The sequence below is a fragment of the Sycon ciliatum genome, chromosome 13 (genome assembly GCF_964019385.1).
Source record: "Sycon ciliatum chromosome 13, ocSycCili1.1, whole genome shotgun sequence".
Lineage (NCBI taxonomy): Eukaryota > Metazoa > Porifera > Calcarea > Leucosolenida > Sycettidae > Sycon > Sycon ciliatum.
The window spans coordinates 25,909,285-25,937,231 of NC_088655.1; the positions used below are offsets into that span (position 1 = coordinate 25,909,285).

The 27,947-nt window shown below is 47.5% G+C and overlaps 1 long non-coding RNA gene across 2 annotated transcripts; it reads left to right on the forward strand.

The window, feature by feature from the left end:
- Positions 1-14,113: 14,113 nt before the first annotated feature.
- Positions 14,114-27,404, forward strand: LOC135829477 (uncharacterized). 2 transcript variants are annotated; one of them, XR_010555835.1, is made up of 4 exons: positions 14,114-14,593; positions 16,791-17,105; positions 22,196-22,363; positions 26,147-27,404. It is a non-coding gene; the product is annotated as an uncharacterized LOC135829477 (long non-coding RNA). The 2 variants fall into 2 exon arrangements; XR_010555834.1 differs by having other exon boundaries at positions 16,794-17,105.
- Positions 27,405-27,947: the final 543 nt, after the last annotated feature.

A 27,947-nucleotide genomic window follows, 5' to 3' on the forward strand; every position in this document is an offset into this window, starting at 1 on the left:
GAGAGGGTTTGTGTACCGCATGCCATGGTGATTAGGGCCGATTCCCACTACGGTACCGAGAGTGCCGTGCCGTGAGTACCCATGGTGATTTGCTCACGTGAGGGGCAGTTTTGGCGCGAGTTCATTCCGTGGCTCCTGCCGTACCGCGCCGTGGACATCCCGGTGCCGAGGGCCTCTGGGGGGTGGAAATGGCATGCCGTGGTATTCCGCGAGGTCGAATGCAGTGAGTAGTAGGTATTTTACTACTCCCTGAAAGGAAGTTTTTTCTTTCTTTTGTATTTGTGGTACGAAGTTTTTTCTTCTTCTTATTATTATTATTATTATTATTATTCAACGCAATAAATAGAGTAAGCTGCGCACTCAGTACAAACACCATTAGCAAAACTTGTTTTCATGTATAATAAATAAGCTTGTTCCTAAACGTTTTCGTCGCCATCTCATCAGAGGATTACTGGCAAATCAAAAAAAGCTCTTAACTCAATATATATACGCACAATGCAAGTAATAATTTAGACCCTAACTAGCGCGATAAAATGAGAGCTGAAAACATTACACCATTCAACGATATCAGGTGACAACAAATGCGATAAATTCACCACTAGAAAGTTACCAAGCAACCACAAACGAGAACTACTGATCTAAATTCACAAACAATTTCAACGTAAACAAATTCTTTTTCTGCCTACACAAAATCGGCCTGGTGGTAAAAATGTAAATAGACTCCAATACACGCAAATACCTTTGACTACGTGAACGAGACCAAACAGAAAAGCAATCATCAGCATAACTAGAACGACAATCACTATTCTGAACAAGATGGTTGGCGATAGAAGATTCATACACCCTAACAACGCTACTAAAACCAGTACATACTTTGGAATTACGTGACAATGAAACCGACCTGACATTCCTTGCCGCTACTGCCAATCCAGACGAGGCCGATGTAGATGTCCGTACCAAAGGCACGTCCGTTGCTGGCACTGCCTGCTGCGATGATGCTCCCTTTGACGTTCCAATGGCTGTTGATGTTGATGAAGAGGATTAAGTTTTGTACATCGTAGAGTGCGGTTGCATTTTTTTTGAGCTGTGAACATGCCGTTGATCGACTATTCATATCCAAACGATAGCTACAAGCAAGGATCGGTAACCCCAAAGCAGGCCTTTGGGAAGCCATGCTTTGATCTCTACGTTGAGGAGGACGACACAGACTCTTGGTCTGCTGGTGACTCTACTGGAGAGGCGAACGTGTGTTCTGCGGGCAGAACCACACACCCTACGGAATGCGGTCGAGATGCAGGCAGCAAGTCGCGGGTAAGTGACTTAGAGGTTATCTCGCCTCCCGAAGACTCCATATTAGATGTCAATGGCCTGATCGAAAGCATCAAGACCGAAATAGTTGGGACAGTCAAGGCTGAATTGGCCGCCCTTCAGGAAGTTTTTTCAGGGATCTCCTCGGCAATCGTCAACATGCAAGGGGAACTCTCCATGATTAGAAAAGAGCAAGCTGACCTTGCACACACGCATACGCCTATTAGTACGGTGCAATCAGATTCCCGTATATCTGCGCTGGAGGACAAGTGTAAGGAACAGGAAGCGCGCCTCAAGTCAGTCGAGCATAATATGCAACACATGTACACTGAACCGACCCCACTCAAAAAGGCTGGCGATACCGTATCCAAGCCGGGTGCACGTGGGCTGCAAATGCAGCAAGCCAACCAAGGGCGCCTCAAGTCAGTAGAGCATGTACAACACACTGCACCGACCCCATTCAAAAAGGCGGGCGATACCGTATCCAAGCCGGGTGCACATGGGCTGCAAATGCAGCAAGCCAACCACATGGATACGACTACAAGTTGTAGCACTTGCAGATCCACGACCCAGCAGCGCGTATGGGCATCAGTGCTCAATAGCTCCAGTGACAACGGAGCACTTCGGCCCTCCTCCAAGCCATCGGTCACTGCGCAGCCACCTCTCCCACAGGAGCACCGCCAGCAAACTAACCAGCACCAACGACCCCAACAGCGACAACAACAACAACAACAACAACAACAACAACAACAACAACAGCGCCAGAAGCAGCAACAACAACAACAACAACAACAACAACAGCAGCAGCAGCAGCAGCAGCCAAACGATGAGGAATGGACTGAGGTTACTAACCGCAATTTGAAAGGATCACTTGGCTCACTCCGAAAAGTATACTTTGTTGGTAACATTGACAGCAGCTGCACCGCGGATACCATAATAGCCCACTGCAAGCACAATGGTATCACACCAACAGCATGCCGCACCTTTCCCTCTCGTAAGCATATTGGTACAAAGGCTGCACGGCTTACGATCCGAGAGGACCAATGTGCACTGATCGAGAAGGATGGGTTCTGGCCAGCACCAATACACATTCGCCCGTGGGACTTTCGTGAAACAAACCAGAACACCTAAACCAATATGCGTACCTGTGCTGCTACCCGAAGAGCAAGAAGTCATCATTCCAGTAAGCCAACTCACCATATCTCACATTAATATATGTAGTCTCAGAAACAAGGTCCATCACATTCACCATCTCCTGCACCACCATAAGATCCACGTGCTATCAGTGAATGAAACCCACCTAAACAGCAGCATACCCGATTCTAGTGTTCATATACCAGGCTACGATCTATATCGCAAGGATAGAGATCTACATGGTGGAGGGGTATGCATTTATGTCCATTCTGATATTCACTCTATCAGAATTCCCATCACTGAGCTAGGAGTGGAGTGTGTCTCTGTTCGTCTTCGCCTGTGTACCAAACCTAAGGCTATTGAGCTGGCTGTGTGCAGTATATATCGTCCACCGAGTGCAACTGTCGACTTCTGGAACCTGTGCAGTCAGCATCTTGACGTCATCAGCCGTAAATTTAGCAGGATTATTGTACTAGGGGACTTTAACACTGATGTGCTACAGCAATCATCAAATAACCACCATTACAAGCACCTGTCCAATCTGTGTGAGGAGTTTCACCTCCGCAATGTCGTGACTTCACCAACGCGACTTGCCAAGACATGTCTGGATCTAATACTCGTTTATGCTGCCGCACCACATGTTAAGACAACTGTAGTATCTGTAGACGGCGTGAGCGACCATGATCTCGTTCTGACTAACTTCTCCTACAAAGCCACGCAGCAAGCTAACTCCCGCCTCAAATTCGTGCGCAAACCGCTCCCACATGCAATTGACCCCGCTACACTCTGTGATGATATCGACAGCACTCTGGAGCCTCTCCCCAAGTCAGCTGATGTCAATGCACAAGTCACCCAGCTTTCACACTGTATTACTCGAGTTTTAGACAAACATTCACCGATCTGCCCCGTGGTCTCACCAGCTTTCAGTAAACCGAAGCCTCAGCCATGGGTGACACCTCAGTTGAAACACCTCCTCCAGCAACGAATCCACCTACATAGAAAAGTACGCACTCACCCGTCAGATCAACAGCTTCTGCAGAGGTATCGTGCAATACGGCGAGAAGGCACTCTCCTCAACAGGCAGCTGAAGTCACAGTATTACATCAGAGAGTTCAAAAATCGTCGCCACGACCCACGAGGCCAATGGGCCATTATCAATAGCTTGTCTGGTAGAACAGCAGTGAGGGCTGCCCCAGCAGCCACACTCGCCGATCTGACAACTACCTTCGCCGAGATCGTCCATGACCCTGCCAGACCAGTCGAGCTGCCCCTACCCGTTGCAGACCCCAATAGCACTACTCTTTTGGAGTTTGATACCGTCAGCGTCGATACCATCTCCAAGTTGCTTGAATCTCTGGTATCCAACAAAGCCACCGGCTCCGATGATATTCCGCCCTGCATCCTGAAATCCTGCAGAGATTCAGTCTCGTATCCGTTAACTGTTATCGTCAACCAGTCTCTTCGCTCTGGCATCTTTCCAGCTGCCTACAAACATGCCCATGTCTGCCCTGTTTACAAATCTGGTGATAAGACCTCAGCCACCAACTACAGGCCAATCTCACTGTTGCCTATCGCGGCCAAGATCCTAGAGAAGGTTGTCCACAAGCAAGTCACTTCGTATTTCACCCAGAATCCAGACCTGTCAGCCATACCAGCTGAACAATTTGCGTACCGCTCACACCATAGCTGTGAGGATGCCCTGACACTTTGCATAGACAGATGGAACAGAGCACTTGACAACGGTGACCAATGCGGAGTAGTCTTTGCGGATATGAGCAAGGCGTTTGACCGTGTGCAGCACACAGGTCTGCTGGGAGAGCTAGCCACCACTGGCTTAGGCGGCACTGTCCTCAAGTGGTTCTCAGACTATCTCACGAACCGCAGCCAGCAGGTTACTGTCAATGGTGAGAAGGGTGACACCAAACCCTGTACAAGAGGGGTCCCCCAGGGGTCTGTTCTTGGGCCTTTGCTTTTCTGCGTCTACATTCGCCGGGTACCCGATATATTTCACCAGAGTGTCGTGCAGCTGTACGCTGATGATATTGCGTTCTACGTATTCGGCTCTGATGTGGCTACAATTATGCTACGCTTGCAGGATAGTATGCGGTTGCTAGAGCAATACCTTGATGAGAAAGGCCTTCTGCTCAACCCCACTAAAACACAGTTCATGTTGATACGGCGTCCTGCCCTGCCTGCACTGAGCCCAGCCCTGTACCTGACCTGTAAAGGTATTGTCATTTCCCCTGTCTCTACTGTGAAATACCTCGGTATACTAATCGATGAGCATCTAACGTTCCGCCCACAAGTAGAAAAGGTGTGTTCAGTGGTCTTCGCTAAACTAGCCTGTTTTGCTCATGGCCGTCGCAATTTATCAGCTACAGCTCGGAGAACTTTCTTCTTGTCAATTATACAGTCTACTCTAGAATATGCAAGTAATGCGTATGTGCACTGTTTGAAAACTACCCTATATAACAGGCTTGTGACGGTCAGCCATATTGCGATGAAGAAGGCATTTGGTTTAGATAGAATAACCCCAACTGCATTAGTTTTACAACGGTGTCATCTGTATTCGTTTGAGCAACGAGTTAATTTGAAACTATACGTTTTGGTCTATCGCTGCTTGTCATCAATTACTAGCCCCCTCCTTCAGTCACTGTTTCTCCTGCGTTCAGTTGGCCCGCACACAAATGCTCGTACTCGTGGCCAGGATACAGCTGCCTTAGTATTACCTACTGTACATATTGGGTATGGACTGCGCTCAGTTTCTTTTCTGGCGGCAGGTCGGTGGAACACTCTTCCTCCAAACTGTCGTCAGGCACAATCTGCTGGTACTTTTGCTCACCTCACAAAGATTCACCTAGGGTTCCCTGTAACAAGGCCATGCCTGTTGGGACTCCCCTAGTCAAATAATAATTACTACTACTACTACTACTACTAAGAGGAGGAGGGAGATGAGGAAGACGCTGACGACGACGATGACGACAACGACGGAGACGATAAAGACTCTGCTAACCTCGCCCTAGAGCGAGTCACTGGTCCCGCAGACACACCATCCGGTGGTTTCTTCGGTGGCCGGCCACGCTTTTTGCCACCGGAGGTGGACACACCGGATGACGGTACAGAGGAAGTCAAAGAAGACGAAACCGCAGATACCAACGATGATGACGGGATAGAAGGAAGAGACGGTAAAGACGAAGGCAATGACGAACAAGCCGATGCCGACGAAGAAGACAACGACACCCCAGTTGGTTCCGTCCCCAGCGAGGGTGCACCTCCAGTCGCAGTACCAATCTTTGGGGGACGACCTCGTCTAGGCCTTGACGACCGTGCCTCAACAGGCATAACGTGAAGAGGCACATGCTGGTGGATCCGTGCCTCCAGGTGCTGAAGGGTCCTACCCACATACCGGCTCTCACATTGCCGGCACTCGAAGTTGTAAATAAGATGTGATAATTTAAGAGTGGGTAGGACATCCTTCTTCACCATGAAGGCACGAGCTGTTGTGTAGACGAACCGGACACTAACATTACGAAAGTTCGATTCTGCAGCTGACTTAACTCGACGTTGCATGGTACGACAAACAGCTTCACCCTTCCAAGGCAAACGAAGATACACCGGAGTGGCCTCGGAGGACACTTCCTTCGCTCCACCCAGTGTACTAACTACGACATATTTAGATATCACATATTCCGGGTACCCATTTAAACGAAACAAAGTGCGTAGCCGCTCCAGCTCCTCATCCAACTTTGAAGGCGAACATAATCGACGAGCACGATCCACTAGATTACGAACGAGATTAATTTTGTACGACCTCGCAGTAAACGAGTCCCAAACAATGTACAAGCCGGTGAACGTTGGTTTCCGGTACACTGATGTAATTACACCACCCATACCAGACTTCTCTACAAGAACGTCCAAGAAGGACAATTTACTAGCCGATTCAAACTCACAAGTAAACTTCAGTGACGGGTGCAGCTTATTCAATAATTCAAGAAACTCCTGCGCGTCGCTCCGAGACTGAAAGTAGGACCAACTATCGTCAACAAAACGACAATACACCGCAGGCCATTTACATTTGGGGACCAATGATTCGCAGTAACCCACAAATATATTTGCAAGAACTGGACCCAACGGTGAACCCATCACGACACCATCTATCTGACGATACATAACATTCTCAAACGAAAATTCAAGCTGTTTGTCGTACCATGCAACGTCGAGTTAAGTCAGCTGCAGAATCGAACTTTCGTAATGTTAGTGTCCGGTTCGTCTACACAACAGCTCGTGCCTTCATGGTGAAGAAGGATGTCCTACCCACTCTTAAATTATCACATCTTATTTACAACTTCGAGTGCCGGCAATGTGAGAGCCGGTATGTGGGTAGGACCCTTCAGCACCTGGAGGCACGGATCCACCAGCATGTGCCTCTTCACGTTATGCCTGTTGAGGCACGGTCGTCAAGGCCTAGACGAGGTCGTCCCCCAAAGATTGGTACTGCGACTGGAGGTGCACCCTCGCTGGGGACGGAACCAACTGGGGTGTCGTTGTCTTCTTCGTCGGCATCGGCTTGTTCGTCATTGCCTTCGTCTTTACCGTCTCTTCCTTCTATCCCGTCATCATCGTTGGTATCTGCGGTTTCGTCTTCTTTGACTTCCTCTGTACCGTCATCCGGTGTGTCCACCTCCGGTGGCAAAAAGCGTGGCCGGCCACCGAAGAAACCACCGGATGGTGTGTCTGCGGGACCAGTGACTCGCTCTAGGGCGAGGTTAGCAGAGTCTTTATCGTCTCCGTCGTTGTCGTCATCGTCGTCGTCAGCGTCTTCCTCATCTCCCTCCTCCTCTTCATCAACATCAACAGCCATTGGAACGTCAAAGGGAGCATCATCGCAGCAGGCAGTGCCAGCAACGGACGTGCCTTTGGTACGGACATCTACATCGGCCTCGTCTGGATTGGCAGTAGCGGCAAGGAATGTCAGGTCGGTTTCATTGTCACGTAATTCCAAAGTATGTACTGGTTTTAGTAGCGTTGTTAGGGTGTATGAATCTTCTATCGCCAACCACCTTGTTCAGAATAGTGATTGTCGTTCTAGTTATGCTGATGATTGCTTTTCTGTTTGGTCTCGTTCACGTAGTCAAAGGTATTTGCGTGTATTGGAGTCTATTTACATTTTTACCACCAGGCCGATTTTGTGTAGGCAGAAAAAGAATTTGTTTACGTTGAAATTGTTTGTGAATTTAGATCAGTAGTTCTCGTTTGTGGTTGCTTGGTAACTTTCTAGTGGTGAATTTATCGCATTTGTTGTCACCTGATATCGTTGAATGGTGTAATGTTTTCAGCTCTCATTTTATCGCGCTAGTTAGGGTCTAAATTATTACTTGCATTGTGCGTATATATATTGAGTTAAGAGCTTTTTTTGATTTGCCAGTAATCCTCTGATGAGATGGCGACGAAAACGTTTAGGAACAAGCTTATTTATTATACATGAAAACAAGTTTTGCTAATGGTGTTTGTACTGAGTGCGCAGCTTACTCTATTTATTGCGTTGATTACATTTTTATCTCCACGGAAGCTTTTTAATTATTATTATTATTAACTTTTATTTTACTAGGGTGTTTCCCACAGACCTATGGTCTTCTTACGGGAGCCCCTAGGAAGGTTATGCATGAGCGAATCTTGGCTTTTGGCTTTTCGATTGGTTGCTTCTTGAGCTTTCTCCAGTCATCTCCCCGGCCCCTGCTATTTTCCCTCAGGACCAAAGTCAGAAATTGATGAAAAAAATGGTGATCCGGCCTGCCGACGGAATGCACGGAATGACTGTGCGCAGGTGTTGGTTCACATATCGCCGGTACGCGCCGGGAGTCACCGGCGGTGGGCTTCTTGCAACCTCTCCCGGCGCATTGCGATTGTGTGAACCAGTGCAGTCGTAACAAAATCGTACGGTAAAATATCGCAAGGGACCGCCGGCAAAGTTGGACTGTGCCCAACTCTTGCGATCTGCCCCGGCGCCGATCCCGTACAGTTTTGACCAAAAGTGGTTTGTGAACCGTTCGCGCCGGTGATCGCCGGCTGCCGGGAGCCAGACTTCGTCAAAATATCAAACCAATACTTGTCCTAAATTTTCCTAAATTGAAGCTAGAGAGGAGGTCCGTTCGCCATTCTTGTAGTCGCTTCAAGGTGGCAAATAAGTCAGCATACCAGCCCGTCCTTCTCGGATGGTCTGCTTGACCATTGTGCAACTTATGAGACAAATACAATTGAAACAAATAAAAAATTATGATGGATACATTGGCAAGTTCTTGTGACTTCACCAACGTTTGCAAGCATAATTTCGACACAATCGCTTACTATACTGCAATAACATGTGTAGAAGTATTTTCATGATCTCCAGTAAAAGGTAGCACCGAGTGGCCATCACCGAAAGACCTTGAACTACTGAAGAAACAAAGAATTCAAGCTTCAATTGGCAAACCTGTCGTAGCATTTGGGCACATTCTGTACTACTTTGTAGTAGATTTGGTACTCGAACAGTATGCGCAACGGATCGGGAGCTGGCTCACCGCCGATGTCTTGCGGCGCCGATTTTGCTTATGTGAACCAGGGAGTAGTACAATACCGGGTATTTTCGATTTTGACAGCATGTTACAAGGCGAGGACGCGTAGTGCTCCTGACTACAACCATAAACCGGTTGGCAGAGTCCCGGTCTTGCAAGGCTTCTGTATATACAATACCGGGTATTGTACTATTCCCTGATGTGAACCAACCCTAAGGCTGTGTTTACATGAGAAATTTCAACCCGGGTCGAGTTCAGCCCGGGTTGAAAGTCTGTACGATAGACAAAAGAGGTGAGCGTTTACATGAAGGCAGTTGACCCGGGTCAAATACTGATATGCCGCCAAAAGTCCACTTCTACAGTCCTGTATGGTCACGTGAATCCGTTCGCGCGAAATTTGCATCTGCAGTGCCGTTCAAACCTGGCGCGAGATACGCACAGAAGTACGTTTGTACGATTTTCTTGACCCGGGTTGATTTCAACCCTCCCCTTGGGGGGAGGGTTGAAATCAACCCGGGGCGAAATTTCAACCCGGGTCAAGCGCAATGCGTCATGTAAACGCGCCATTCATTTTATGCACATGGCGGGTTGAAAGCTGACCCGGGTCGAACTCAACCCGGGTTGAAACGCCTCATGTAAACACCGCCTTACAGAGAGCCCTACGCGGTACGCACACAGTATGACTATGCCCAGGCTAGGGCTCCCTGGTTTGGACGGATCTTCGTGGCAACCAGGGAGTCGTAAAAGCCCGGGAGAGGACACGGGATGCGCGCACGCGGACGATGTTTGCCTCGGCCAGAAAGTGAAGCACGCTAGGCCGGCGCGGCCGGATCTGCTCAATCCACTGCGCGGTGCTCGTCTTCAGGGCAGGGAGTCCTAAAATACCAATATTTTACAACTCGTTGTCGATCCGAAACTGGTGGCGAAGGAATAAGAAGCATAAACATGATTGTGTGTCTGTCTGTCAGACTCAGTACACATGGTACAGGGGGTGGGGAGTTGAGTGTGTGTGTGTGTGGGGGGGGGGGCGTGTGATGTGCACATGTGCTTGTACTTTTGTGTGTGTTTGTACAGTGTTTGTGTGTGTGCGCGCGTGCGTGCGTGCGTGTGTGCACATTTTTGTGCACAATTCCGTTATGAAGTACAAATGATAGGTTTACCTTTTGTACACTCGCCAAGACTTCGGTTAGATTCACTGAGAACCTTTCTGGCCAACCTGGAGGCTGAGCCTTCCGTTTCCTAAACGGCTAAAGTCACCGCGTACTCAGTATACGAGTAGAAAAGTGTTGAAATTATCAAGATTTATAAATAACGACCTGCAACCATGTACAATGTAGATAGATAGGGAACAGACATTGATTGTTTTTAAAAGAATCCAGGCAATATCATGAATCATGGAACGAGTGCGTAATAATGCACTATGTTGCGTTTTGACGATGCTGAAGGAAGGGAGCAGTTGCGATTCACTCACAACACACGCACAGAAGTCCACTCGCCTGCAATTTCAGTGCAATTTCTGACACAAATTCATAACTCCACGAGTACGAGGACGCTCAGCGGATCTCCACAAGAACTTTCGCCCATCACCTGCAATGGAATATGGGCTGTATGATACGACCAGCGGCTAACACGGGAAGTGGCTTCATTTTCCACAAATCTCGTTTCATTCACAACCATTTGACTGCAATTCAGTGCAATTTCTGCCACAAATTCAACTCCACGAGTGCGAGGAAGCTCAGCGGATCTCAACACGAACGTTCGCCCATCACCTGCAATGGAATATGGGCTGTATGATACGACCAGCGGCTAACACGGGAAGTGGCGTCATTTTCCACAAATCTCGTTTCATTCACAACCATTTGACTGCAATTCAGTGCAATTTCTGCCACAAATTCAACTCCACGAGTACGAGGAAGCTCAGCGGATCTCAACACGAACGTTCGCCCATCACCTGCAATGGAATATGGGCTGTATGATACGACCAGCGGCTAACACGGGAAGTGGCGTCATTTTCCACAAATCTCGTTTCATTCACAACCATTTGACTGCAATTCAGTGCAATTTCTGCCACAAATTCAACTCCACGAGTACGAGGAAGCTCAGCGGATCTCAACACGAACGTTCGCCCATCACCTGCAATGGAATATGGGCTGTATGATACGACCAGCGGCTAACACGGGAAGTGGCGTCATTTTCCACAAATCTCGTTTCATTCACAACCATTTTGACTGCAATTCAGTGCAATTTCTGCCACAAATTCAACTCCACGAGTGCGAGGAAGCTCAGCGGATCTCAACACGAACGTTCGCCCATCACCTGCAATGGAATATGGGCTGTATGATACGACCAGCGGCTAACACGGGAAGTGGCGTCATTTTCCACAAATCTCGTTTCATTCACAACCATTTGACTGCAATTCAGTGCAATTTCTGCCACAAATTCAACTCCACGAGTACGAGGAAGCTCAGCGGATCTCAACACGAACGTTCGCCCATCACCTGCAATGGAATATGGGCTGTATGATACGACCAGCGGCTAACACGGGAAATGGCGTCATTTCCCACAAATCTCATTTCGTTCACCCCAACTCAAATAAAAGTGAAGTACAATTAGGGATTTATCTTGCATTTCCATCGCCTCAGAATAAATTAACTTCGATAAACTGAGAGAGAATGAGTGAGGCAGCTGGAAGAATTGAGGATGAAAATAGAGATCAGAAAACTCGACGGAGCAATCGTCTCCGTGCTCTAAGAGAAATCGGAGAATGTCCCAATTAGTATTTCAAGAAGACATCACAATTTTCGAAAATAATAATTTCCTTGCCTCGCAACACCGTTCCCTGGCAGCGTTCCCCGGCAGCGCGAGGCAAAGATGTTTTCTGGGAATGTGTGCCGTGTCCTCTCCCGGGCTTTTACGACTCCCTGGTGGCAACAGTTACATAGTCATTACCAGGGAGTCGTAAAAGCCCGGGAGAGGACACGGGATGCGCGCACGCGGACGATGTTTGCCTCGGCCAGAAAGTGAAGCACGCTAGGCCGGCGCGGCCGGATCTGCTCGATCCACGGCGCTGTGCTCGTCTTCAGGGCAGGGAGTCCTAAAATACCAATATTTTACAACTCGTTGTTGACACCATATCCAAAACTGGTGGCGAAGGAAGCATAAACATGATAGACCCTTTGCACAATAACGGTCACGTGATCCGAGACGGGGCATCCTCTTCGATTTTTGTGCAGAGTATCAGTTGTTGAGCATGGTGGAACACTGTATTTTTCCATTTTGGAGATGGAGGAGAGAGTGTCGAGTGGTTTGCCATCGATGGCCTTGGAACCCGTGGACGAACTGTCAAATGAAGATCGGTTGTGTAAGGAACTGAACAGTTTTCTGCTGAATGAGGGTGCGTATCTGTCTGGAAAAAGAAGGAGTTGTTGGAGCGGTAAGATTTCCGCATTCAGTGGATATTTCGGATTACTGTAGATTGAAATTTATTTTATTTTCTCTACCTTCTCTCCTCTGTCGATGTAGAGAACACTTCTCTATGCAGAACCCTGATGCTCCTAGAACTAAGAAGGGCACCACTTCCTCGAGTGTACCTTCATCATGCCCAACATTTCATGCGTCCGAGTGGATGAGTGATGAACCTCTGTTTCCCAGAGTGAGTGCCACACCATGCTTGCCGGCTCATCTCCAACGCAGGGGCAAGTCGCCGACGACAGTGAAGAGGGAGCTGATGGAGTAGTACTAGTGAACAAGCCCGTGGATAGTGTCCATGAGTTTTACTTTGGTGGCTATGTGCATAATGTGAAAGTCTGTCATATCGTGAACACAGCCACAGCTCGAACTCAGATGACTTTCTCCGCACACCTGAGCGATGAGGCCGCGTCTCTCTCCACTTCAACATCAGCAGCTCGAGCAGCGCCAGCAAGCAGTCGATCTTCCAATAGCGAAGACAGGGATGGGTCATGCTTTTTCTCAAGCTCCAGAGTCTCTTGGCAGGGCGTTCCATATCTTCGCAAAAGCAAGGATGAAAGTCGTCATGGACAAAGTGTTCCGAACACAACACTGTAAACGATATCGCAGCACTGCGGCCCTCTTCTCGCCAGATAGCCAGGATTCCAGAGTGTGGAATGCCAGCATCACCAGGGAACGCATGGAAAGACAAGTGGGCTCCTTAGACTAACGTTAGGGATGACGGTTGCTGCAAACAAGAACCCAACAGTGGTCCTTGGAAAGCATTTCGGGACTTCTTCCTTCAGAACTAGAAAAACTAACTTCAAAATGAAAAAAAGGCTGGGGAGTACATACATGAACATCGCGTCGGGACCGTGAAAACACAGCCTGTCACAGGAAACTTGATCACGTCCTGCAGCAAAACCATGCATGCTGGTTGCATGCCAAGTGTGCAGCGCGTGCACAGCATGCCCCGTCTCGACCCCTCTCGCTTATTGCGCAAAGGGTCTATTGTGTGTCTGTCTGTCAGACTCAGTACACATGGTACAGGGGGTGGGGAGTTGAGTGTGTGTGTGTGTGGGGGGGGGGGGGGGGGGGAGGAGGAGACGTGTGTATGATTGTGCACATGTGCTTGTACTTTTGTGTGTGTTTGTACAGTGTTTGTGTGTGCGCGCGCGTGCGTGCGTGTGTGCGCATTTTGTGCACAATTCCGTTATGAAGTACAAATGATAGGTTTACCTTTTGTACACTCGCCAAGACTTGGGTTAGATTCACTGAGAACCTTTCTGGCCAACCTGGAGGCTGAGCTTTCCGTTTCGCCTAAAGTCACCGCGTACTCAGTATACGAGTAGAAAAGTGTTGAAATTATCAAGATTTATAAATAACGACCTGCAACCATGTACAATGTAGATAGATAGGGAACACACATTGATTGTTTTTAAAAGAATCCAGGCAATATCATGAATCATGGAACGAGTGCGTAATAATGCTCTATGTTGCGTTTTGACGATGCTGAAGGAAGGGAACCGTTGCGATTCACTCACAACACACGCACAGAAGTCCACTCGACTGCAATTTCAGTGCAATTTCTGACACAAATTCATAACTCCATGAGTACGAGGACGCTCAGCGGATCTCCACAAGAACTTTCGCCCATCACCTGCAATGGAATATGGGCTGTATGATACGACCAGCGGCTAACACGGGAAGTGGCGTCATTTTCCACAAATCTCATTTCGTTCACCCCAACTCAAATAAAAGTGAAGTACAATTAGGGATTTATCTTGCATTTCCATCGCCTCAGAATAAATTAACTTCGATAAACTGAGAGAGAATGAGTGAGGCAGCTGGAAGAATTGAGGATGAAAATAGAGATCAGAAGACTCGACGGAGCAATCGTCTCCGTGCTCTAAGAGAAATCGGAGAATGTCCCAATTAGTATTTCAAGAAGACATCACAATTTTCGAAAATAATACTTTCCTTGCCTCGCAACACCGTTCCCTGGCAGCGTTCCCCGGCAGCGCGAGGCAAAGATGTTTTCTGGGAATGTGTGCCGTGTCCTCTCCCGGGCTTTTACGACTCCCTGGGCGCTACGAACCGTTCTGTACGTCGACATCGCTGGCTGCGCACACGGCAAGCACGCATAGAAGAAGGTGAGAGTGTGAACCAGGGAGTGCTAAAGGGAGTGCTAAAGGGAGTGCTAAAGGGAGTGCTAAAGGGAGTGCTAAAGGGAGTGCTAAACTGAAAAATTTCTAGTACTACATGTAGTAGTCCCTGGCGGTGTGAACGTGGTGAACAATCCTGCAACAATTTATTGCAAGACGTGTGGGACAGAAATGACAGCATGTGCACAGAAGTCTGCGTGCCTATTCTGCATAGAACCTGTGTGATGCGGACACCTCCTTTGTCAGGATGCCTCCAGGCTTCACTGGCCAGGGTGCGTTGCTAGCAGGTGCCCCGGCAGTCGAATATTGCGTCTGTCTTCCTTCCTGTGCCGATCAACTAAACTTCAAGTACAATTTTGGCCGCGAAGAAATCCTACCCATGAGTCAAAAGTCAGTGCCGCGTTGCCATTTCTATTTTATTATACACGGTCCAAAAAAACAACAACAACAACAACAACATCCGAGGACCGCAGGGGACGCATGAGCCAAGGCGCTGCTTTCGGCGTGTGGGGCGGATTTCTTTGGCCATGACTGTACTTCGCCACATATCACTTTTTTTTACATGGTAAAAAGGGTGGCAGCCCTCAGCTCATGTAGCTATCGAGCGACATCAATCTTGGTTCAACTGTACGCCGTGGTGTACGTTTCGATCTACTCATGGTCCGACTGCCTTGCTAACTGCCGGCAGTTGCTATGGCTACCATGCAGAGGCGTTGTGCAGGCTGCGGTCACTACGGTATTGACCGCACCACTCTTTGCCCCGGGTTTTGCCCTGTGAATCAATAAACTAGGCATCGATGTTGGCTCTATAATTATATTGAAAATGTCAGAGATGCCCCCCCCCCCCCCCCCCACACACACACACACAGACACACGTAAAATTCAATTGTACGTCAGATGGCTGGAAGTACCACCCTAAATCCTCTGACACCCGCAGAGCCGTGCCAGGCGTTGCCATGGTTGCTGTGCTTAGAAGTGCAGTACCCATGGCAACTGAAGAGCGCACGGCACCGCGGGCTGGATAGAGCCTACACCTACAACACAGTGGGTAGAGACGAGTATGTGCTCAGAGTCACCTGCTAAGCGATCACCAGGCCAGGCCGTTCTCCGCATTGACGGTAGATTATCCAGGGGCGTCACGGGGCAGTGTGTGTGTGTGGGGGGGGGGGTATAATAGGGCTTGAAAGTGCTACGTCACTCCATAGCAATGGCATAGCAACAATTTGAAAAATTCGAAAACTGGATCCACCTGGATCCAGTTTTTGTATGGATCCAAGCACATTTCAAGCGGTCTCACTCACAGCAAGGTGATGTTGCCAGTGAAACTGACTGATTTGGCTAGTGGGGGCGGGGTGACAACTGGTGGCGAAGTAAAAGTTGCACCTGCATACGACATGAGTGGGTTGCTATGCACCCACATACTGAGGCAATAGCAAAGTCACACCTTAGTGGATCCAAAATAGAAATCTGATGTCAATTTACTACTCCCAGGCCGTTTTTGACGTCATCACTTTCAAGCCCTATCGGGCATCCGGCGGGGGGGGGGGGGGGGGGGGGGAAGAATTGGAATTTTCGGCCAACAGGGCAGGCACGTTTTAGCGCACTACAGGCACTCTGGGCAGACCATCCTGGACGAAAAGTAGTATGACCATGGTCATACTGGTCGCACCGTGTTTGACGCACATGTTATCATTTGAGCCGTGACGATGGTTTCACTAATGTAAATTTTAATTCTCTTGAAGCGAATCACACGTACATATATTAACTACACACACACACACACACACACACACACACACACACACACACACACACACACACACACACACACACACACACACACACACTATGTCCAGTGGGATTCGCGTCTACTCCGAATTTTTGCTCTCTACAATCATCGGGAGACACCGGAACTTGTGTGTGTGTGTGGGGGGGGGGGGGGGGGGGAGCTCTGGAGTGCTCATCTGCCAACACTCATATTGAGCACTCTAACGTGTCTTCAAGGATCATTCTGTGTGTGTGTGTGTGTGTGTGTGTGTGTACGTGTGTACACGTGTGTGTGTGTGCATGTGTACACATGTGTGTATATGTCAAAAAGAGGTTTGTGTACGTGTGTATGTGTGTGTGTGTGTGTGTGTATGTGCATGCATGCGTGTGTGCATGTGCCCATCGTGTTTGTACTCAGCAGCTGCAACGATGCCGACCACGTACAATCCGTGGAAAGACGCAGACTTTCTCAAACTGAAGCCAGATCTGGCGGAGAAGATGGACAATCGGACCATGAGAGTCCTGTGCGGATCCGAGCTCTTGATCTCCAGTTCAGATGAGAAGAAGCTCCTTGCAACAGGAGAGGAAATAGAACACAACGACCTACTTCTCGACCTACTGCAGAAGGGGGATGCTGACTCGTTTAGGATATTTGATCGCATGCTACGATCAGACCGCATTGTTAAGTTCAACTTCTCCGAAATCTATCCACGTCTTGACGTTATTCTAGAACGTAAGTGCACTTTCTTTGCGAGTACGCGCGTAACAACATGCAAACCTAGAATTGGCGTGTGCTTGTGTCCATGTGGCATGCATCGTTTGCTCGTTTCCGTGAGACTGCGCAGGGGCGTCGGAAGGTATTTTAGTGTGCTATGGTCAGCAATCTGAAGTACAATTTACTTGTGGGGGAGGGGTGGCTGAGCCGGAAAAAAAATGGAAAAAATAGATCCCAGATCAGAGTATTTTATTAATTCACGAGGTACCTGGGGCAAAAAGTGGTGATACAGTCAATACCGTAGTGACAGTACCGTGTCCGTGAGACTGCAGCAGCGCATGACAAGATTTTTCCTCCACAGCATGTGTGCTCGAACGCGTGTATTCAGACAAATCCATGTACAGTCGACTCCGGATAATTATAATGAACGACGTCATGCGGGTGACTCAGTGGATTGACTCAGTGGATTAACTCAGTGGATTAACTCACTACCGTCTTTCTGACATTGCCACTCGAACTTGACAATAGAAGCTGCTTTTCGTATGTGCAGTTACATTGAGCCATAGCGTTTTTGTCTTATGCTTGTGAATCCTTCCCGGAAGCAAATGCTGGTTTTTATGCATTCGTGTAATTACTCAGCGTTATTTGCAATAATAATTAGTGTTGAAACGAGCGTATCTATAACAAACGAGCGATCAGTTCCACTAACGAACAAGCTATCGAGCGAGCTAACGAGTTTCATTGATGTGGCAAATAATGATTTTTTAGAATATTTTTTCCTAAGTTCGATTTTTTTCAATTCAGCTGGTCCAAATTATCACCGCCGGCGTTTGGTGATGCTGCTGCTTCACTTCGGACTGCTGTTTGGTGTCGAGATGTCTTTTCAGTGCCGTCGTTGAGCAGCCTTTGTAACAATAGACCGTTTTGCAAAGGCTGTTGCCCTGTTCTTCGCTGCATCGCGGGAGAAAACTTCCAAACGACTGAGCGTAACTTTCACTCGAATGGAGAGTAGACAGAAGTTTGCCCTGCAGCAGGTCAGCAGATGCGGAACAAGACATCAGTGGAGTCCACCAAAGCTGCAACGACAACTGAAACAACTCAGTGTCGTGCAGGCGGCATGCAGTCACTGTAACTGCGAGTGATTTTCACTTTGCGCGGGACTGGACTCTCGATCGACCAGGGAGTCGTAAAAAAATTTCCGACTCCCCGCTCGACTTGTACTGCCATGTGTACGGATTACGGTGTACGGTGTTCGTTAGTGCAAACGAGCTGGCCGCACAAACGAGCCGAGTTTCTGGCGAGCGAGCTAACGAGTACCCGGTGAGATCGTTTCAACACTAATAATAATAATAATAATAATTAGCTCAGTTGATTAACCCTTTAAGAGCCACAGGAAAATTTCAAAATTCTGCATTTTTTCGTGTTCCTTGGATCATAGCTTCAGTTCTACTCACTCAATCCTCACAATCTAGGGCTTCCTGGAACGGTCTCCGCGAGAGGAAGAGAATGAGGTCGATCATGATAGCTAGCACACTGTCTATCCAGCGCTAGATCGCAGCGACAGTACGAAAAATGCCCCAAAATGCGTCCAATTGCGTCCCGCTCCAGATATTTCATTTTACTCGATCGTGGAGTTTCAATTTTTTCGCTGTGTACTCTTGACAAAATCTACAGTGAAACCCGTGCAAATTCGAGTAAACCAGCGTGACGAAAAGTCTCAAAATTCTCAATACTAAAGTCGCACTGCGCGCTTTTGAAATTGCCGCGATCGCGGCTCAACTTACGAGTGATTTATCTCAGGAACCGTTGCTCCCAGCGCTTCGCGGATTGTTTCTCCCGACAGGTGAGAGTTTTCTCTTTGCCCTGGATATTTCTATCGATGGATTTGAACGAGATTGGACTGAGTTACGATCTTTTGAAGTTTTGCATTTGAATGCGTCGTTTACGACGCATTCAAGTATGGGGCGGCTCTTAAAGGGTTAACTCAGTGGATTAACTCAGTGGATTAACTAGCACAATCCCCTTGCTCAGAAGTTTCCGTTCATCTATTCAACAATTCATAGGGTATCCCGTAAAAAGGCCCTAGGCCTGTGGGACTGCCCTATTCAAAATTTAATAATAATAATTAACTAGTTAGATAACCGCAATCAATAAAACTAGCTGAACCGACATTTGTGTACTTTATTCATGCAATGTAAAAACGGTGGAGACGATGTGCAATAAAACGATGAAAATATGAAGAAATGGTGTAGGGAAAAAATATATGGATTCAAACAAGTTTTCGTACAACACTCATCAGGAATCGTCGTTGTACTAAAGGACACTGAAACAAAAATTGAACTATTATAGAAAATCTAAGTTACAGAAATAACACTAAGAGCAACAACAGTGAAATTTACAAGTGTGAATTTTAACAATCAAAGCGAGAAATGAACAAAGGAGAAAGGAAGGAAAGACAACGTGATAACACATAACAGCAGTACATTACACCTAGAACATTAACGGCCAAGCTTGGCCGCACTAAACACGACACGTTACTTGAACAATTTCAACCCAATTATACTATCTTTCTGTACACACAAATTAGGCTTGTACAGACGCTGATAGATAGCTTCCAACACTTTTAACTGCAGTCCATAACCATGACGACCACGGCACAATACAGTGAACGAAGAGTCGGAATACGAATTACAACAATCAGGACTAGCTAGCAGATGATTGTACACTGAAGACTTGCTACCACGAAACCTACGCACAACACTAACACTCTCACCGGCATTCTCACCATCACTCCCATCACTGCTCTCCGACTCACTGCTCCTTCCGCCGTCCGCTCCATCCTCCGCTTCCTCTGTACTCTCTCTGTCTCGTCCATCCCGCCTGACCGGGTCCATTGAAGTCAACTCGGCCGTCACCCTGCTATCACATCCCTCCTTTCGCCCTTGTCCGCTGAGTGCGTAGCTTCTGTTGTAGTTGGCTGTTGATCGTCTTGGTCTTTCAATTGTGGGCTTGGATGGTGGATTAGTTGTGGTTGCTGTAGATTGCGTTGTTGGTGTTGGTGTGGGAGCTACTGATATGCAAGGTGGGTCTTTTTGAGTCGGCATTTGTAGTGTTAATGCAGCTGTCAGTGTTGCTCGCGGTCTCCCACTGGCAAGCTCCACCGCCGCAAGAACCGATGGTGGAGGATCGGGAGGAGGCAGTGGGACCGGGACCGCAAGCGGCACCACCTCAGCCTAAGCCGCCGGGGGCACTGACGAGGGAACCACCGACGGCCGGAGCAAAGGCGGCGACACAAGCCGACCCGATGAGCCACCACGCCCATTCTCCTCCCCCACCCAGCTGCAGCTGTCAGTGTTGCTCGCGGTCTCCCACTGGCAAGCTCCACCGCCGCAAGAACCGATGGTGGAGGATCGGGAGGAGGCAGTGGGACCGGGACCGCAAGCGGCACCACCTCAGCCAAAGCCGCCGGGGGCACTGACGAGGGAACCACCGACGGCCGGAGCAAAGGCGGCGACACAAGCCGACCCGATGAGCTACCACGCCCATTCTCCTCCCCACCCCAAAATTCACACTTGTAAATTTCACTGTTGTTGCTCTTAGTGTTATTTCTGTAACTTAGATTTTCTATAATAGTTCAATTTTTGTTTCAGTGTCCTTTAGTACAACGACGATTCCTGATGAGTGTTGTACGAAAACTTGTTTGAATCCATATATTTTTTCCCTACACCATTTCTTCATATTTTCATCGTTTTATTGCACATCGTCTCCACCGTTTTTACATTGCATGAATAAAGTACACAAATGTCGGTTCAGCTAGTTTTATTGATTGCGGTTATCAAATTATTGTCTCCTCGCCGTGTGTTTAACTAGTTAGAGCCGTGAATTAGTGCCGGCTATATGGACTCGCTTGCTGCGGCTTCAGTCACCACTGTGTTCCACTGGTATAGTAATGGTACGAAAGGCTCAGTCGAAACTATAATTCTGTGCTTCGTGTGCTAGTCAGTTTTTTTTATGATGTATACAACGTACAGAACAGAACAACAAGGCCGCACACTGGCTACATCCTCCGGTATACTCTATATTGTGTATAAGTACAAAGTTTCGTTTGGAATGAACTTTCGCTATAATTATTCATTAGGGGGGGGCACGAAATTACTAAATTTTGTACCAAACTAACATTTTTTTCTTATGAACGTTCGGGGTGACAGACCTCGACCAGAAACGAAATTTAGTACGTAACGAACCTGCTGGTGGAGTGATCTAACGAAAGATTTCGTAAACGAAAATTTGTACTTATACAGTAGCCAAAGTTCGTTATCACAGAAATGAACTTACACTGAATAAGCAGCAAGTCATGACTGGCATGTGGACCATGACTGGACTGAGTTCACTCGGTTTACATGCGGCCCTTCAAGATAACGGTCCAGTAATCGGTATCAACGGAAACGGTTCGCAACGAAGGGTCAATTTTTGGATGGGTTCAAACAGGGGCGACGGTTTGCTATGGCACAAAGTTCACTATATGCGAGTTTGTTATAAGCGAGTTTGTTACATGCGAGTTTGTTATAAGCGAGTTTGTTATAAGTGGAGTCGACTGGACGGCGAGTGATCTGCTGAGTAGATGATATGCCGAATAACGTGCAACTAGACTTGCTAGGGCATTGCAGAGTAGTGGCATACAAAGTTCAAAGTTGTACTGTTACCTGTGACTTGTGCTCCTGCAGAGCTCAGGGCCTACCATGTACACATTGTAGTATGATTTGTATGCAACTTGTGTGCGATGCCCTCCCAAGTCTAGTTGCACGTTATTTGGCATATCATCAAGAGTATATAACCCCCCCAAGAGTGTGCAACTCCTGATACCCTTTCTATGGGGTACGGCGACGGCGACAACTCACACCACGTGGTGCAGTGTCGCAATTGTACGTTTCTCTCTCTCTCTCTCTCTCTCTCTTTCCCCTCTTATCAAACATACATGCACACACATGCACACACACGCACACACACACACACGAACATCCACACACACACACACACACACACACACACACACACACACACACACACACACAAACACACACACACACCTCGTTGCGCCATTGCTGCAGGCATAGACAAGCACCGTCAGCATGGCCAGGCTGCACCAACAGGAACAACGTCAGCAACGACCGGCCAATCCCAGACTGAATCTCAGCAGGGACGCGGAGCAACAACGGCAGAGAGTGTCAGTGATGGCAGAAGGCAGCAATCTAGCGACGGGGCAGGTTTGAATACATGTACGTAAAAAGAAACTGAGTCTGAAACTGAGTTCTACCAGAGTAGTTTAATAACTACTCAATCTGCTGACAGAACCTTTAAAAAAACTATATTTTTAGATCTTGCAGTGCAATGTGTCGGTGCTACTTGTATGTATTCGTGTCATTCATTCATGATGCACTTCCTCCGGAAACGAAAAAAACTGCACGAACTTCTATTCACTTTTTTTAGAAAGGAATTACCAAGCTCAAGAAATGTGGTCCAGTGGAACAAAAGCACTTCAGGACAATGAGTGAAAGTCTGCCACATAAGGCTACTGCGAAGTTCATACATGTCATGTGCAACATTGGCAGTCCAGTCTGCACATACATGTGCAAGTATGCAGTGCAAAGTCACAGGCAGGCTCTACTCACTGTCTGTACTGTGTTTGGCGTGCATGCACGTATATGCACTGCATTCGAAGTGACGTCACGAATACTCGAACGCGACTTAACCCTTTTACGGTCTCACATTTGAAAATCGATCACCGGTGATCGATTTTTCAAACTATCGTAACTCAGTCTATTTTTGAGCAAATTCGCACATCTAAATATCTGGGTTGAAGAGAAAGCTCCAGGCTATCCGTAAAAACAATCGCCGAAGCGATAGAGTGAACGGCTGCGATGCTACGAAGCTCGCGATCTGCGTCACGGCTCATTTACGATTTGAGTGGGCGAGCTGGGTCTTGAGGACGGGTTTTTCCCTTTGCAGCTACCTGTCGCCATAGAGACACGGATTCAAATGAGAGTATGGACTCGCTGCACTCCTCACAAAAAATATGAGCTCGATGTGAGCAAGGTCAGGGAAATGGCTGTTGAATCTTGTTTCTCGTCGTGAATCAAGCACTGGGGCGATGTCGCTGCGCTGCAGCGCTGGATCCACGGCACGCTTGGTGTCGAATTGTAGCTCGGCGTGTTGCTCTTGTCCAGAGCCGCAAGTTTCCAGAGAGCCCAAGATCACGAAAATAAGCGAAGGGAAACTGAAGTTATGGATGAATCAAGGTACGAAATTGTTGAATTCTGTAAATAGCCTCATTTTGACTGGATTCTGAGACCGTGAAAGGGTTAAAGAATATTCGAAGGTGACCAACCGAACGAATATTCGAATATTCGTTTCACCAATTTAGGGGCCATCCGTAATTATCGATCTATTCACGAAACGAAAAAGTTTCGTTTCAGGGTGGGTGGGTAGCGGCCGGTTTCGTTTTGAAAAAACATCGAAAGCGGAAAAATCAACGCGCACTGCATGCATTGATGCATGCATACATTGTGAAGTAGATCGACAGTACGTCGCGCGGCCAGGCAAGTGCTGCATGGATGCACTGATACCACTCTGTACTTAGTGCAGTGAGTTCCTTTCGTCCTCGGATGACTTCTCCGACGAGGACCTAGCAGTCGCCATGGTCATTCACTCTGGGACCGACGACAGATAGATAAATACTTCGTTCCAGCCGCCGATGCAAGAGAATTTCAAATTACGGAGCGGGGCGCACGCCAAGTAAATTCTCACGCCAATATGGGGAGCGCCAGCCGCTGAAGACGATGTCGTCGTAATGTACCTGGAAGAATCTGATCGTGCTTATGGTGGGGAAGCCATGGAGAGTGATCCCCGTGTCGACAGTCTTCCAGAGACGGAAATTTAGGCCATCGACTTTCTACGTACCTGATTGACGGCAGCGCAGCGCGGCGTGCGTGCGACCTTACAGAGCTTTCCGACAGCGATTCTGGGGCGATGCTGCTCTCATTTGCGAGCGAGGCACGACCACTGCAGTCTGTGATAGCTATGGCGTTTGTTTCCGCTCCGAAGTCGACTTGTTTTGGCAGTATCATGTCAATGTCGGAACTCTGACGATTTGCAAGTGTACAATTCCCGTGTTTAGGCGTAGAGACTAGAGGTGCGAATTATTTAGCAGTGTATGTGTGTGGTAGGTGAAAATAAAATGTTTCCATGGTCAAGAAGTAGTAGAGTCTACCAGACTTCCGAGAAAACATAACTTTAATACTTGCACAATCACACAAAATGTGGCCTCGCTGTGTTGTATACATGTAACAGCCAATCTACAGTAGATCATTTTCTGCACAAAGTCTCAAGTCAATTAATTTGTTCGTTTCAGGGTGGGTGGGTCATAACTAAACTTTTTCGTTTTGTGAAAAAGATCGATAATTACGGATGGCCCCTTAGTCCCTTTTAAAGGGGAAGTTAAGGCAAAAATTAAAATTTCACCAGTTGTAGTCTTCGGGGTGCTGAGTCGAATGGTCGTGGTCCGAGGAAGCTGAGATGCTCCCTTCCTACTTGAATCCCAATCGAACTCGCGCACTTCCACCGAAACTGGGTGACTGCGCCCTACTAGATGGGGATTTGTATGCAAAATGTCACTAAAAGCGCCATTTCGTTCTTATAAAAGCACGGATGACCGCGATTGGCCCATATGTTGTAGTCTTTTGGACGCTGAGTCGACTGGTTTTGGTCCGAAAAGGCTGCGATGCGGCGTTCCTCCTTTATTCCCAATCGAACATGGTTGAAGAAGCGGTCACGTGCTCCTGGGTGCCCAAATCACCTGGTCACCACGCCAGCAGGTGACAACTTTCACACCAAGGTTCAACTCGAGTTCAACTCGAGTGACAGGACTGCACCCAAAAAAGGTCAAACAGGCTAGTAAGTTGTACCCTGCAGGCACGGTGACCAGGTGACTGGTGTACGCAGGAGCACGTGACCGCTTCTTCAACCATGTTCGATTGGGAATAAAGGAGGAACGCCGCATCGCAGCCTTTTCGGACCAAAACCAGTCGACTCAGCGTCCAAAAGACTACAACATATGGGCCAATCGCGGTCATCCGTGCTTTTATAAGAACGAAATGGCGCTTTTAGTGACATTTTGCATACAAATCCCCATCTAGTAGGGCGCAGTCACCCAGTTTCGGTGGAAGTGCGCGAGTTCGATTGGGATTCAAGTAGGAAGGGAGCATCTCAGCTTCCTCGGACCACGACCATTCGACTCAGCACCCCGAAGACTACAACTGGTGAAATTTTAATTTTTGCCTTAACTTCCCCTTTAAGAATAATACCCTTTTCCCTTTTAGGCATAACACCCTTTTCCCTTTTAGGTGTAAATACTCTCTTCCCTTTAAGCACCACCTTTTATACTAAACTTCTCGGGCAACGAAGGGGCTGCGGCTTAAAATCGACTGTGCCATCCCATTTGTCGTATGACGTACTAGTATGTGAATAATTATATTAACTAGTTAGTGATGGAAAACCTTACACACACACCATCTTCAATCCAAGTGGTCTCTTCGCTGCAAAAATAATTCTCAATCTTGAGAATTATGTTTGCAGCGAAGAGACCACTTGGATTGAAGATGGTGTGTGTAGGGTTTTCCATTTAATGAAGTGGCTGCAGTGGAGCTTGCGCATATTAAGAAATAGTTAGTGATGCTCTGCTCTATGTTACGGGAACGTGACGCGAACAGTCCCGGGAACGCTCTTCGGCGTTCTCAAGAACCAAATACAACAATGTGCGTAAAATGTGTGTTGTATGGCGGGGGCCAGGGGAAGAAGGCAATAACATTTTGTGTTTCATGTGTGTGTGTGTGTGTGTGTGTGTGTGTGTGTGTGTGTGTGTGTGTGTGTGTGTGTGCGTGTGCGTGCGTGTGTGCACGCATGTGTGTGTGTGTGTGTATGCGTGCGTGCATGTGTGTGTGTGTGCGTGTGTGCATGCATGGTTGAATGCATTTGTTTGTGTGTATTTACTGCTGTACATACAGAGAGCTGAAGCCTTGTGACTGGCAGTAGGACGGTTAACATGGTGGTCATGGCAACTGATAGAGTGATCTGTTTCTCACATACATCCGCACACAACCACAGTCATCGATTTGTTCTTTCTAAAGAACTATTTCTCCTACTTCTACTTCCATGTACATACGATTACTTTTAAATGATTCACCTCCCACCGCTTAGTTAGGAGCTGCATCTGCGCCTTGATCCAAGAGGGTGCTGGTGTTCCTGCGGATGTGGAAAACTCGACCTTTGGCCGTGAAACCGTGAAATTTTTGTTCACCAGATACTGTTTTCGCCTGGTACATTTTCAAAGATAATTATATTTTTTTACGCCATAGTTCACCATGAGGGCTGTGTTATCAAACCAGAATGCTGGATTTCCCCGCGCGTGCCCTTCGCTCCATGCACAGTACCTGACCCATGTGTAGAGTCTAGATAGATTGTTTGAGTTGTGTTGAATTGTTGTTCAATTTCTTTTTATTCTCAAAAACATATCTCTACATAGTAGGGCTGAAACGATCATGGATTTTCACCTATCGATTACTCTTGAGCTTAACGATCGATTTATCGATTATAATCGTTAGCAGATAGTGTCAGAATTTTGTGTAAACATTGCTCTGTTTCCGAAATCTAAGCCATTATAATACCACAAATTTGCATTAGTGACAGGGTAGCTCAGAAACATGGTAGTTATAAAGTCAATATAACCTCAGAATGTGCACCATGCCATTGGCAACTGCATACTCACAGTGGAAACTGATTCAAACTTCACAAAAACGAGGGTTTTCAGTACTTTTTGGACTCAAAATCCCTAACGAGTAATCTATAACGTAACGATTACTTGATTGATAAGGAATTATCGATCGATTACCGAGTAATTGGTAAAATCGTTTCAGCCCTACTACATAGTCTATCTTGGTGACTTAGAACCTCGCTTTAGGTCCATATTTGCCAACGTGTCTAGTACTTCGAAGTACGTATTTGAGCTTAGACCCTACTGGTAAAGCAGCGCACTAGTCCGACGTCATCATGTCGAATAGCGGAACATTTTTTTTAAATTCTTTTCCGGTTGAACCGGTGTGCACATGTGCTCGTAGCATTATCAGGTTCTGGGCGGCCTCATTTCTGTCTATCCCGGGGACTTGAAGTTCTCAGTCCTCTTTGGCTACCCTTTTTCTCATTTTACGATGCATTTTCAAAGCCCAGCTTCTTTAATTTCTTCTTTTACAGTAAATATCGGATATAACGTGCCCTTTTGATTTTCGAAAAATTATCACTATATCCGGTGCATCACTATAGCCGATTTGCATGTTTGACCGACACATGGCACATGACTGCACATGAAATGATGCGTACACGCTGGAAAAAGCATGCTGAAAGTGCATGCATGCTCCGCAGACTGAGTACCGGTGCATGACACAGAGCAGTGCATGGCAGTGCAGTACGAGTACAGACCAGGGAGTAGTAAAATACATTTTACTACTCCCTGGTACAGACTGTACATGTACTAATACTTCGATACGTCATGTGGCATGGCTGCTTCTTCAGCGTGTTCTCCAAAAAAAAAGCCTGAGCTGGATCCGTACTCGCGTACTCGGTGTCCAACGAGATCAAAAAGAGATCATGAGTAGACCTACGTCGAGTGACATTCGTGACAGTAGCTAACCTGAAAGTCTGGGCTTCGCTGTCCTTCCTGTTTAGTTGCCAAGTTGCTCCCCAGTGAAAGGTCTGGTCATGGAGCCTCCGCCGAAAAAGAGAGTTTGTCTTTCCACTGAGAAGAAAGCTGAA